This window comes from Cannabis sativa, chromosome 5 (genome assembly GCF_029168945.1).
Source record: "Cannabis sativa cultivar Pink pepper isolate KNU-18-1 chromosome 5, ASM2916894v1, whole genome shotgun sequence".
In the NCBI taxonomy this organism is placed as follows: domain Eukaryota; kingdom Viridiplantae; phylum Streptophyta; class Magnoliopsida; order Rosales; family Cannabaceae; genus Cannabis; species Cannabis sativa.
This window is the reverse complement of record NC_083605.1, coordinates 16,671,280-16,683,146: the sequence shown is the minus strand read 5'-3', so window position 1 is coordinate 16,683,146 and position 11,867 is coordinate 16,671,280.

The following is an 11,867-nucleotide window of genomic DNA, read 5'->3' as shown; positions in this document are numbered from 1 at the left end:
GACAGAGTTGAATAACTCAGCATAGACCTAACCATTTCCAAAAGAGTGTGATTTCTTCTTTCTACAACTCCATTTTGCTGTGAAGTGCTTGGGGCAGTGTATTGGGATTCAATTCCAAGTTCAATTAAATGATCTTTGAACTGCATATCCATATATTCTCAACCCCTATCAGTTCGCAAGATCTTTAATGTCTTACCTAATTGGTTTTGAGCCAAAGCATGAAATTCCTGAAAATTTTCAAACGTTTCAGATTTCTTTTGCATTAGGTAAAGAAAACTGTATCTAGAGAAATCTTCAATTAAAGTGACGAAATACTCATAACCACCTCGGGCTTTTACATTCAGGGGTCCACAAACATCTGAATGCACTAACCCCAGGGGTTGTTTGGCACGCTCTCCATTTGCAGAGAAAGAACGTTTGGTCATTTTTCCTTCTAGACATGACTCACATACTGGAAATTCACCTAAGATGACATTTTTCAATGGACCGTCCTTGGTTACCCTTTTGAGTCTATCAAAGCATGTATGACCTAAACGTAAATGCCATAGATAAGTTTGTTCATCATTATCAATCTCTTTTCTTTTAAGGCTTTTAGGTTTTGCTACATTAAAAAGTTCAGTATTTAGTGAGATTTGTGTATTCGGTCTTAAAACATAAAGCCCTTGTTCCACGTGAGCAACACATATATGAAATCAATTACGAGAAATTGAACAATAAGAACTCAAAAAATTCAATATATAAGATTGTGTTTGTAAACATGAAACACTAATCAACTTTCTACTAAAGTTTGGAATAAATAAACATTTTCTAAAAGTAAAAATTTCTGTTGAAACTTGATACGGGCTGTTCCTCTAGCTTCGACCGATACTAACTCGCCATTTCCAGCTTTAAGCTTTAACTCTTCTGGAAGCAGATTTTCCCAAGTCTCAAGCAGCTGCAATGAAGAACATACATGGTTAGTAGACCCAGAATCAACAATCCATGTGGATTTATCATTCTCTAAAACACATGATTCAAAGACAAAAGCATTACCTTCGTTTGAATTGTTTAGAAGTCGGGGACATCGTTCTTCTTGATGTCCCTTTTCATTACAATTCGAACATAGAAGATCATGTCTGATAATTGTACTTGAAGAAGCAGCTTTGTTAGAGCCTTCATGCTTAATCCTCTTCCTCTGATTAAAGTTTGCAAAACCAGGAGGTCCCATTGCAATCAAATTTTGTTCATGAGCTCGTAATTCTGCTTCGGGCTTGTCCATGTCGGAGGAGTTAAAATTGTTGATTATGTAAGATACAACAAATCCATTATACTCCGAAAGAAGACTATTAAGAATGAGTTTTACCCATTGTTCCTTTGATAATTCAATTCCAAGTAGATTTGCCTTTTGGAACTTCAGATTCATCAACAATAGGTGCGAGTTAATGCAACTACCAGGTTGCATTTTCACACTATAGAGTTCATTTGCTAAGATATTAATTAGGAGTGGATCGGGGTGAGGGTTATTCATATTGGCACTACAACACATCAATAAAACAGAAGTAAGGTTTTGGTTCAATAAATTCATACACAAGTTTAGAAAATAACAAATAATAACTTATGTTATAAAAATACAAAATCTAACATAGTTTATTTTCCAAGGTTTCCAACAAACTGATACAGTGTCTCGTTTAGGCGAGAGTCAAAGCATCATCCATTGAATAGAGTTGTCAATTAATCTAAAATGATAAACATTCTAGCAACCTTTTATTCGATTGAAAAGAGAATCCGATGTTGTCCCGTTTAGGTGAGAGTCAAGGTCATTCCTATTTCATGAGCTCCCACAATTATTTCATACTTTTGTAAGTCAAATACAGTCGTCACCATTAGGGTGATCAATACTAATATAAAACACTTACAAATAATACTTATCTTTCGAGATTAAACGGCGTTAACTTGCTAATGAACGTTCCTCCATTAGGGAGGATTACTCACTAAAACAAAAGCTATGTAAAACCAACAATGGATATCGAATGTCTCTTGATTAAAGCTCATTATTTTTAAAAAAAAAATGTATTTTTTTTAATCATTTATTTTATTCTATATTTTAATAATGAAAAATTACAAATTAAAGTTGGTTTAGTTAAAAAAAATATTTATATAAAAAAAATCCAACTTTAATTAAAGTTCAATTATTATTTAAATTCAAAAAACAAAAATCGATATTAAACAAAAAAAATGGAACAAATTTGAAAAAAAATATCTTATTTAAGTTGTTTAGAAGAATCTAGAATATCCAACTTAAATATTTTTCAAATAATAATTTAATTAAATATTAAAATTAAGTTGTAACCACTTAATTAAAAAAATATTCCATTTTAAGTTTATCCATATTTAAAAAAAAAAATATCAACTTAAAAATATCCAAAGAATCTTAATAACAAATTCCTAAAATTCCTCAACTTAATTTTCAAATTTGAAATTCAAAAGATATTCAAATTTAAGTTGATTTGTTAGAAATAACAAATTTTCAACTTAAATAGGAATATTTAATGAAATAATAAAATTAAGCTTCAGAAAGAATCTAGTTGGTTATAATTCTATATTTAATTAAATACAAGAAAATACATATAGTTTATCTAGAATATAATTCATCAAACTATGTTTTCTTAAATTAATTTTAAAAAAATGAAATTAATTATGTTGCTAATCAATTTTATTAGGTTAAACTAACTTAATTAACCTAGTACAGTTATCCAAATCAGGCAAATAGGCCTTCACAATTGGGGTAGTTCATGTGAGGGGGAGCTGGGTTCAATATGTCGTACCCACTTCTATGGCCCCCAACTCTCACACAAGGCCCAAAAGAGAGGAATTTAACCTTAAAATGAACAACTGTTATTAATTGAATAGGCCCAAAAACTAAATGAACCAAAATAAAATGTATCAAGATATGACATTTTATTTAGCAACAACAACCTATATGCATCTATAACAAAAGTAAACATATAGGCTCACACAGGCACACAGATTTGGATGGATCCTATCATGTTACTAGGTCATACACAGATGAAAGAAGAATGTAAAATTTACATGTTACAAATTATTTACTTGACCTATTGAAAATTGAACCATGGGTTAAAATAAGATCATTGGATCTGTCAACAAGTTAACCATGGCAATTTAGATCAAGCAATAATAGGTTTTAGAAAAAACTTACAAACAATCTAAACATATACTCCTCCAACAAGTTGGATTGGATAGTTGGATGTAGGATTTATTTAATTTTAAATTAATTAATAAAAAGAATTCGAAAATAGTATTTAAATAAAAAATATTTTCAATTTTAAAAAAAAAAATTAAAAATTAAACCTACAATTTTTAAAAAATTAGGTTTCAACTAACCTAAATATCATTTCAAAAAAAATTGCTAACCACCTTTTAAATTTCATGTTATTTTATAAATTAAATATTCAATAAAATAAAATGATAAATAAATATCCTTTTCTCATTTTAAATTTAATTTAAATAAAAAATAACAAAATTTAAAAGTTAGCAAAAATATCTTATTTCTATTTAAAATACCATCATTATAGTAATCTTATTTTAAATTTAAATTAGGTCAAATTATTTAAAAAATAATAAAAAAAAAATTAATATCTGACTTTAGATTTAAAATTAAGATAAAATAATCAAATTTAAAAATAAGATTAAAAAAAGAAGCAAAAAATAGATTTTTACCTATTTTCAAATTCAAATTACACTAATATCTAAAATTAATTTTAAAAAATCAAATTAATTTATTTCTGATAATTAGATTCGAAATATGAAAAGTAAAAATCAAAATACAAAACTACACAAAAAATCGGAAGTTAATTACATGAAATAGCATGAAAAATCAAAGAAAACAAAAAAATTTGTGAGCTGTACGGATGGTATGCTGCGCGCGCACAAGGGGAAGGTGGGTCGAGAATCCTCGGCGCAGGAGGCTGTAAGCAGCCATTCCGCGCGCGTGAGGGTGTGTCACCACCCCTAACTTTTTTCAAATCTTCAAAAAATCATAACTAATTCAAATAAAATCGAAATTGAGTTCTGTAAAAAAGTAAGAGCATGTTTGGTATTGTTTTCTGTTTTTTGTTTTAAAAAATTGCTTTTAGAAATGAGAACAAAAAATAGTTTTTGAAGTTTTTAAAACACAAGTCACGTTTGATTAGTGATTTTTAAAAACAATATTGACCTAAAGTAAATTAGTTTTTAAAACAGAAAACAACATTTTGTTATTTTCAAAATTCCTGTTTTTTGTAACTTTGTTTTTTGAAAACTGTTTTTAAAAAACAAGGCCAAACAAGTCAAATTGTTTTTAAAAACAATTTTCTGTTTTTAAAAACAAAAAATAATTTTTTAGTTATGATGCCAAACATGCACTAAATTGCTTAATTTTTTCCAAACTATCAAATAAAAATAATTCCAGAAACGAAAATTCAATTATTTTTCCAGGATTTCACAAACATCAATCAATCATCAAACAACACACAAAACAACATGATACCATCCAAATCACAAACAAATCGTTTTAAGTCCAAATTTCTTGCAAGCAAATCAATTACCATGGCTCTGAGGCTAGTTGTTGGAATTATTTTATCAGGATCTTAGATCTACTAACAAGTATGTTGATTAAAATCCTAAATATGAACTTCTAAAACGATTATAAGTAAACACATTTAAAGTATGAGAAACCTTACATTGGGTGCAGCGGAATAATATGTATCCTTCCACTCAGGTCTCTAACCCTTGTATCCTTTCTGTCGCAGAGTATTATCAAGATCTGAGCCCGAATGTCCTTCTTTGTTGAATTTGGATTCTTCATAATCTTCCACACTATGATTGAGGTACCACTTGCTGTGTGTGGGCACTACTCTATCACTTAGGGATTTCGAAACAATCAAAGAAGAAGAAGACAGAGAGGTGGCGGCTAGGTTGAGAGAGATGGCTCAGGTTTTTCTCTGAAAGGAATGAGATGCATTGTTTTACTTTCTTGAAGCCATTACTTTCCATTTATAGAATACCACATAGGGTTAGGGTTGAATTACTTGGCATTAAAATAATGAAAATATTAAATGATAAACCCTATGCATGTGGCCAGCCATGGCTGCTGGATATGGGCCTCACTTTTGCAATTTTTCTGTTTTATCATTTCTGCATCCCATTTTCTCAAAAATTGCCAATTTTAAAATTCAACCATTTAAATGTCAATTTCAACTATTTAATAACTATAATTAATTATTAAATAATATTGTCATTTATTATATTTATTAATTAGACTAACCAAAGTCTCTTAATTAACAAATATACCCTATAAACTCTTTCTTTATAGTTTCGCCCTTAATAAGTGATAAATTCACAAATAGACATAGTCTAACTTGAGAATTATAATTGCTTAATCAAAACCAGTTAAATGAGTCTTACAAGTAGTATTGTCTCAACTAGTGTGGGGACCATGGGCCTATATATCCGAGCTTCCAATAAACAAATCAAGAATTTACCTCTTAAATTCACTGATTTATTAATTCTTCGTTGAATCCACGCATAGAACTTAGAATTGCACTCTCAACTATATAGAACGATCTATATGTTCCACTATATAGACACGCTATTAATTATCCATTGTTATAATCCTAATTTGATCAATGATCCTCTATATAGATGATCTACACTGTAAAGGGATTAAATTACCGTAACACCTTACAATGTATTTTATCCTTAAAACACTTAACCCCGTATAAATGATATTTCAGCTAAGTGAAATAAGTACTCCACCATTTATTTTCGTTTGGTTAAGCTCGAAGGAAATCATCTTTTACTTTCTATTCGCCAGATAGAAGCTATAGATTCTATATTTATGTTAGCGCTCCCACTCAATTGCACTACTGTGTTCCCAAAATGTACGTATCACCCTGATCCAAAAGTAGGCTTAACTAACAAATCAAAGAACACGGATAACACTCTTGAGATTGAACCTAATCATATCAGGATTAAGATCATTTGATCTAGGATCAACTAGGTGATATTGAATTGAATAGATATTACGGTAAGTTTAATAAATCTATGTCAAAGTTCAATATCGGTCCATTCCGATGCATACTCCATGCATCCAACCCAAGCTTTACTTTAACCAATGCTCTGGAAAGAACATAGCATTTCTCCAACTGCAAGTAAAATCTGTTGTAGATTGTCATAGCAGTAAAATCCCAGCAGTAAAATCCCAGTGTTCTGATATAAATCTAGGAATCTTTAATCACATAGTCATATTTATTTTGCACTGTGCTGACAACACAATAAACAGGATCAAGTATGTGAAAAGGGTTTGGATGAATTTATAAATCAAATAGACAAATAATTGATAAGGTGAACCAAAACATACACAAATGAATGAAAAATACTTCTGATTCTTTATTGATATTGAATAATTCGGATTACATTGAAATGGAGTTTTATTTAGGGCATAAAAGCCAACAGTTCGACCCCTTATGATTGGTAATAGCCTACTCCCCATATTTGTATTAACTTGTGAGAAAAGTGAGCAACAATACTCTGATCTCTCTCGAAACCTCTTACAATGATCTCTAAGTAATTCACTCTTAGATCAAGGTTTCACTCTTGAGTGTTTTCACTCTGAATTATTTCGTGTCCCTGAATAGTGAGATTAAACCACTATTTATAAGGGCTAATTACATGAAGAATGGTTTCCCTTAATCTATAACAAATACAATAGGAAACTAGTATGTTTTCATAATTATAATAAAGAGATTGAGAAATCTAAGCTAATTGCCTTTATTCTTTAGAGAAGCGAATTAATCCCAAAAATATAGGGATTTTTTTTTGTGACATGCAAGCTTGGAAATAACGATGTACGTCGCTAAATTTGCTAACTCCCAACCCCTGGTCGGTCCATGCAAGTTACTCATGTGATCAAGTTGGTCGGATGTCCACCAACCTTTCTCGGACATCCTACCATTCATGTATGACTTTGGGCTTTATATTAATCTTCATAGCTTGCTAGGAGTAGAATCATCTGCCCAAATTATAAAACATTATACACATGTAACCTAGTTAGATGCCACATCATAGTACAAAAATTAGGAAAACAAGTTTTATTCAATAAAATAATATTAATTAGTTAAAAAAATATTATTATTAAATAGTATTAAAGAGAGAAAAATATTATTTTAATGAAAATAATTGTTAACTTGGAAACTTTTCCTAGTGACGTGGACATCAATGTTTGACACGTGGCATGAAGGATGATGTCACAGAGTTGAGTAGACTTGAGTAATAGCAGTCATCCTGGGTGGGCAACCTAGACCTATGCCTAAATTGACTTTAGGATCTCTAGGGTAGAAGTTCAGACTTTAATAACTTGTATCCAACTGACTATCTTTTAGTATTATATACCATGAGGAGATGGAGCAACCTAATACAAGCCATGGGAGTTGAAATTACAAGGGTTTCCGTTTCCATGACCGTCTTAGTGTGAAATAGTCAAAACATGCATTGGGACATCAACTAGACATACCACGTACATATTTGAGGCATCAAAATTGAATCGGAGCAAGTTAATTTTTGAGCAGTCGGGGCCCCTAGCACCCAGCGCCCAGGTTGACAATTTGTCAGTTTGGATGCCTTCCAAGTATCAGATTGGACATTTGACTTTTGCATCTTTGTTGAATTAATCAAAAATAGGGAAATAGGTCCTTACGGAGAAAAACAACAATTCTTGGGTACAAATATCGGGGCCAAATGCCTAGTTTGACACTTGGGGCTAGCCCTGTGCCCAGGTTGACATTTTATAAACCTGGGCAATTTAAAATGGAGTGTTTTATGAATTCTTTTGAGAAACTTCTTTGTCTCAAAAAAATATTGAAATTCAATTATTTTCGGGCACCAAATAGAAGTTTCAAAGGGTCAAAAGGAGGACCCAGAGCCCAGGTTGACATACAGAGCTGGGTTTAGCGCCCAACGGCCAGCGCCAAGTTGACATACTATTAACTTGGGATATTTTTGATCAAGTTCAGCAAAAAGTGTTTTGGGAATTTTTTCTGTCATTAGAAATAACAAAGATTCAAGCAAACTTAGGGAGAAAACCACAATCCCGAGTCCCTAGAAATAGGGCCCACCGCCCAGGCCGAGCTAGGGTTAAACCCAGCAACGAGGTTGATAATCAACCTGGGGCACTGCCTTCAATTGCTCAAATGCCGAATTCGATGCGGCCATTGAATCTAGAATGGTGAAAAACATGGTAGAAAACCTCGTCCGCAAGTTCAGAAGCCTTGGAAATATCAAAAATAAAATCCCAAGAGCTCGGGAGTAAGTACCCAACACCCAGGTTGACAAAAGGCCTGGTACGCTGGGTTTTGTTTATCCTAATCTAATGTCATTTCGATCGTTTATCTAGTTTTACACAATGACAATGATCTATGAAGTTAGAGAAATCAAATTCACAACTTTTCATTTCTCATTTCCAACTCACCTGGAATTGGAGAGTTTCGAGTTTCTCATTTCTGCAAAACAATAACATCTCCAAGAATTGGTGACCAGCTTTGTCAGAACACATAAATAGACTAAGTGATGTCAAAATATTACTTAAGTATCTTAAAGCACACTCTTGGTCATTTTTACACTTACCCAGCGTCCAGGTTGACGTCATATGTCAACCTAGGCACTGGATGTCAACCTGGATGCTAGATGTCAACCTGTGCGCTAGGTCATGAACTGCCTTCAGTAAGCAAGCCACAACTCACTCAAATTTGATCAAGTTGACGCGATTCAACCTGTATTTTGAAGTTAATTCAAGCTCTATCAGGTCATGTCTCACACTCTAGACATAATTCTGAAGCTATCATTATCCAAATTTACCCCCAATGGAGTTACAAAAATAAGCTTCGGTTACCCGCAATGGGATCCATCAGGCTCCAAAAAATGGCCATCAGCACCAAGAGCTAGTTTTCACAATTAGATCATCATCAATAGTCAACTGAAAACTTATTTGTATTTTCCCCTATTTTTGTGGGCCTCCTTCACCTATAAAAGGAGAGCTCCATAAGCTCATTTTTCACATTCACAAAACTACATACAAGGTCAGAGTTTCTCTCTCTATATATATATTCTCTCACTAAAATTTAGAGCTTCTGACACTTAGCCTATTATTGTAATTACCATCTCGTAAGAAATAAAAACTAGAAGTAGACGTAGCTCCATTACTATCACGATATAGGGATTGAACGATTATAAATTTAATGTGTCTCTCTTATAATTGCTTAACTACTTATTCATTCTCGCCAATCTAGCAAGCGGGTGTGGCTTAAAAGTCTAGTTTGATTTTTGAGTCAACAATAATATTTATTTTAATCCTACTAAAATTAGAGATTAATGAGAATTAATCAATTACTATTTGTTGGCAAAATAAATATTAATTATTATTGGTGGTAAAATTGAGAAATTAATTTTGGACCTTAAAATATGACTCACACGTGTAGGTGTGACATATAAAGGTAAATGAAAATTTTGTTTGATTATTTTATTAATAAATTAAATCAAATTAAATTAATAATATTATCTTTTAATTAATTAAATTAAATATATTATTAGATAATATATTTAAATTAAAAGATAATATAACACAATAAAAGAATATAATCGATTATGGTTATTCGGCTATATAATATTTGTTTCAAATTATTTGAATTAAAATAAATATTTTTTTTATTTATTGAATAAAGATTTTATTTATTATTAAATGATTATATATGTTTGATATATATAAATAATAATATGCTATATATAAGATATATATCAGAGAAGAGAAGACGAGATTTTGGAGAGATTAGTTTTAGGTTAAAAAATTAATAATGGAATTTTCCAACTCTCTCTCTCTCTCTATCTATCTATCTAGCTCACGCGCATCTCTCTCTCTCTCTACCCCTTTCTCACGCATCACTCTCTTTAAAGGGTAATTGTGTGTTTTCTCAATCTTAATCACAGTGTCTCATGAGTTGAGTATGATCATAAAATTATATTTATTTTAATTGAATATATCTAATAGATCACTCTATTCCTGAAATGTTGAGGCTCACTTGGAACACCTTGGCGTGAACTCTTTAATAAGTCTTACTGGATTGGATGATCGTTTCATTAATACGAAAAGATAGCAAGGAAATCATGATAGGCAACAAGAGGTAAAATCCTCTAAACTAATAGTTAATTTTGTATTATGTATTATTCTATTGAGATCCAGGGTTTATGGTTTATATTGGATTCAATAATTTTTTTATTTAATTCGATTTTATTCTCTTCTACTGCAACTCTTATATGAACCCTAAAAACCAATAAAGGGCACGTGCTATTGGAGCTACTCCGAAAATATAGCCAAAAAAAAAAAAAGTTAGAAAGATATCTATCTTTTAAATAATTATTTTATTATTATTTTCATATTTTAAATGTAACTTAGCCTTGGTTAAGAAAAAGATATAACAAGGTTAAGAAACCCTAGTTTATGATGTAAACTTATATAAAGATTATAAGTCAATTTTAAAGGGATGCTCTCTCTCTCTCTCTCTCTCTCTCTCTCTCTCTCTCTCTCTAAAAATTTACTTGAGGATTGAACTCTTGGAGAATATACCTCTGGAGAACTCTCCTCAAGCATTGAGATCAATTAAACAATAAGTGGACTAGCCTATTACCTCTGAAAAGAGGTAAACTACTATAAAACCGTATGTTCCTCATTGTCAATTTTCTTTTTTACAAATTAGATTATTTTGTTAGCATTCACTTATATTTATCTTACTTATTTACAATTTTTTTATATCTGTTAACGATAATTCGTGTTAACAAATTAAAATTTTATTATTTTAAAAAAGATAATTTATTATTTTAAACTCAAATACATATTTAGTTGATGAAAGTAATAATAATTATAATTATTGTCTTGTTGACGTGAAAACAATGAGTACTCCTTCATTAAGTCATGGCAGTTCAAAGTGTAGCTAGCGCTATCATGAATGGGTTAATTAGTAATGAATATTTGTCTTCATTACATGTGTATTCAATCTATGCATAATTTTGTTTATTAACTCTTGTACATAAGAAATAGACATAAAATTATTTAACATTATTACTATTGAATACTGACTTTGACAAAGACGAGCGAAATAATATTGGCGTATGAAACTAGATAAGTACACCCTTCATGTTATTCAAAACTAGTAATTTAACACCGTTCGAATTATATAATATATTCTTCCAAAAAAAAGAATTATATAATATACATTTATTTATATGTGTTAATATTAATTAAGTAATATAATGCATGAGATAGGAGTGCATATGGACTAATAATTTGGTTGGATTAGAAGTGTTTAATTATATAATGAGACAATTTAATGATTGTGGTTTAAAGAAGTTATAAACGTTTCAATTTATTTTTTATTTTTATTATTATATAACCCAACCCTATTTAATATAATAATATTTCTCAGTGATTCAAATAGTTCAATGTAAGTTCGTCTTACTCTTCTAGCTCTAAAGATTTTAAAATTAGTAGCAAAAAGTCTCCAGTCACATAGAAAAGGGTCAAAGAGAAAATTTGATTATTAGGAGAAAGACAAAGAGGGGGCGTTAGTGGGATGAAAAAGAAATATTAAAAAAAAAGTTTTTTTTTTTGTTATTTTTTTAATAATTTTATAATTTTAAATTATTTTTTGTAACTTCAAAATAATTTTTTACAATTTTTTATAATTTTTAAATAATAATAGTAAGTATGTCAATATAAATATACTACGTGTACAAAATTGTACACATAAGTCGTCTATATTGACAGTTAATTGAAAAAAATGGAT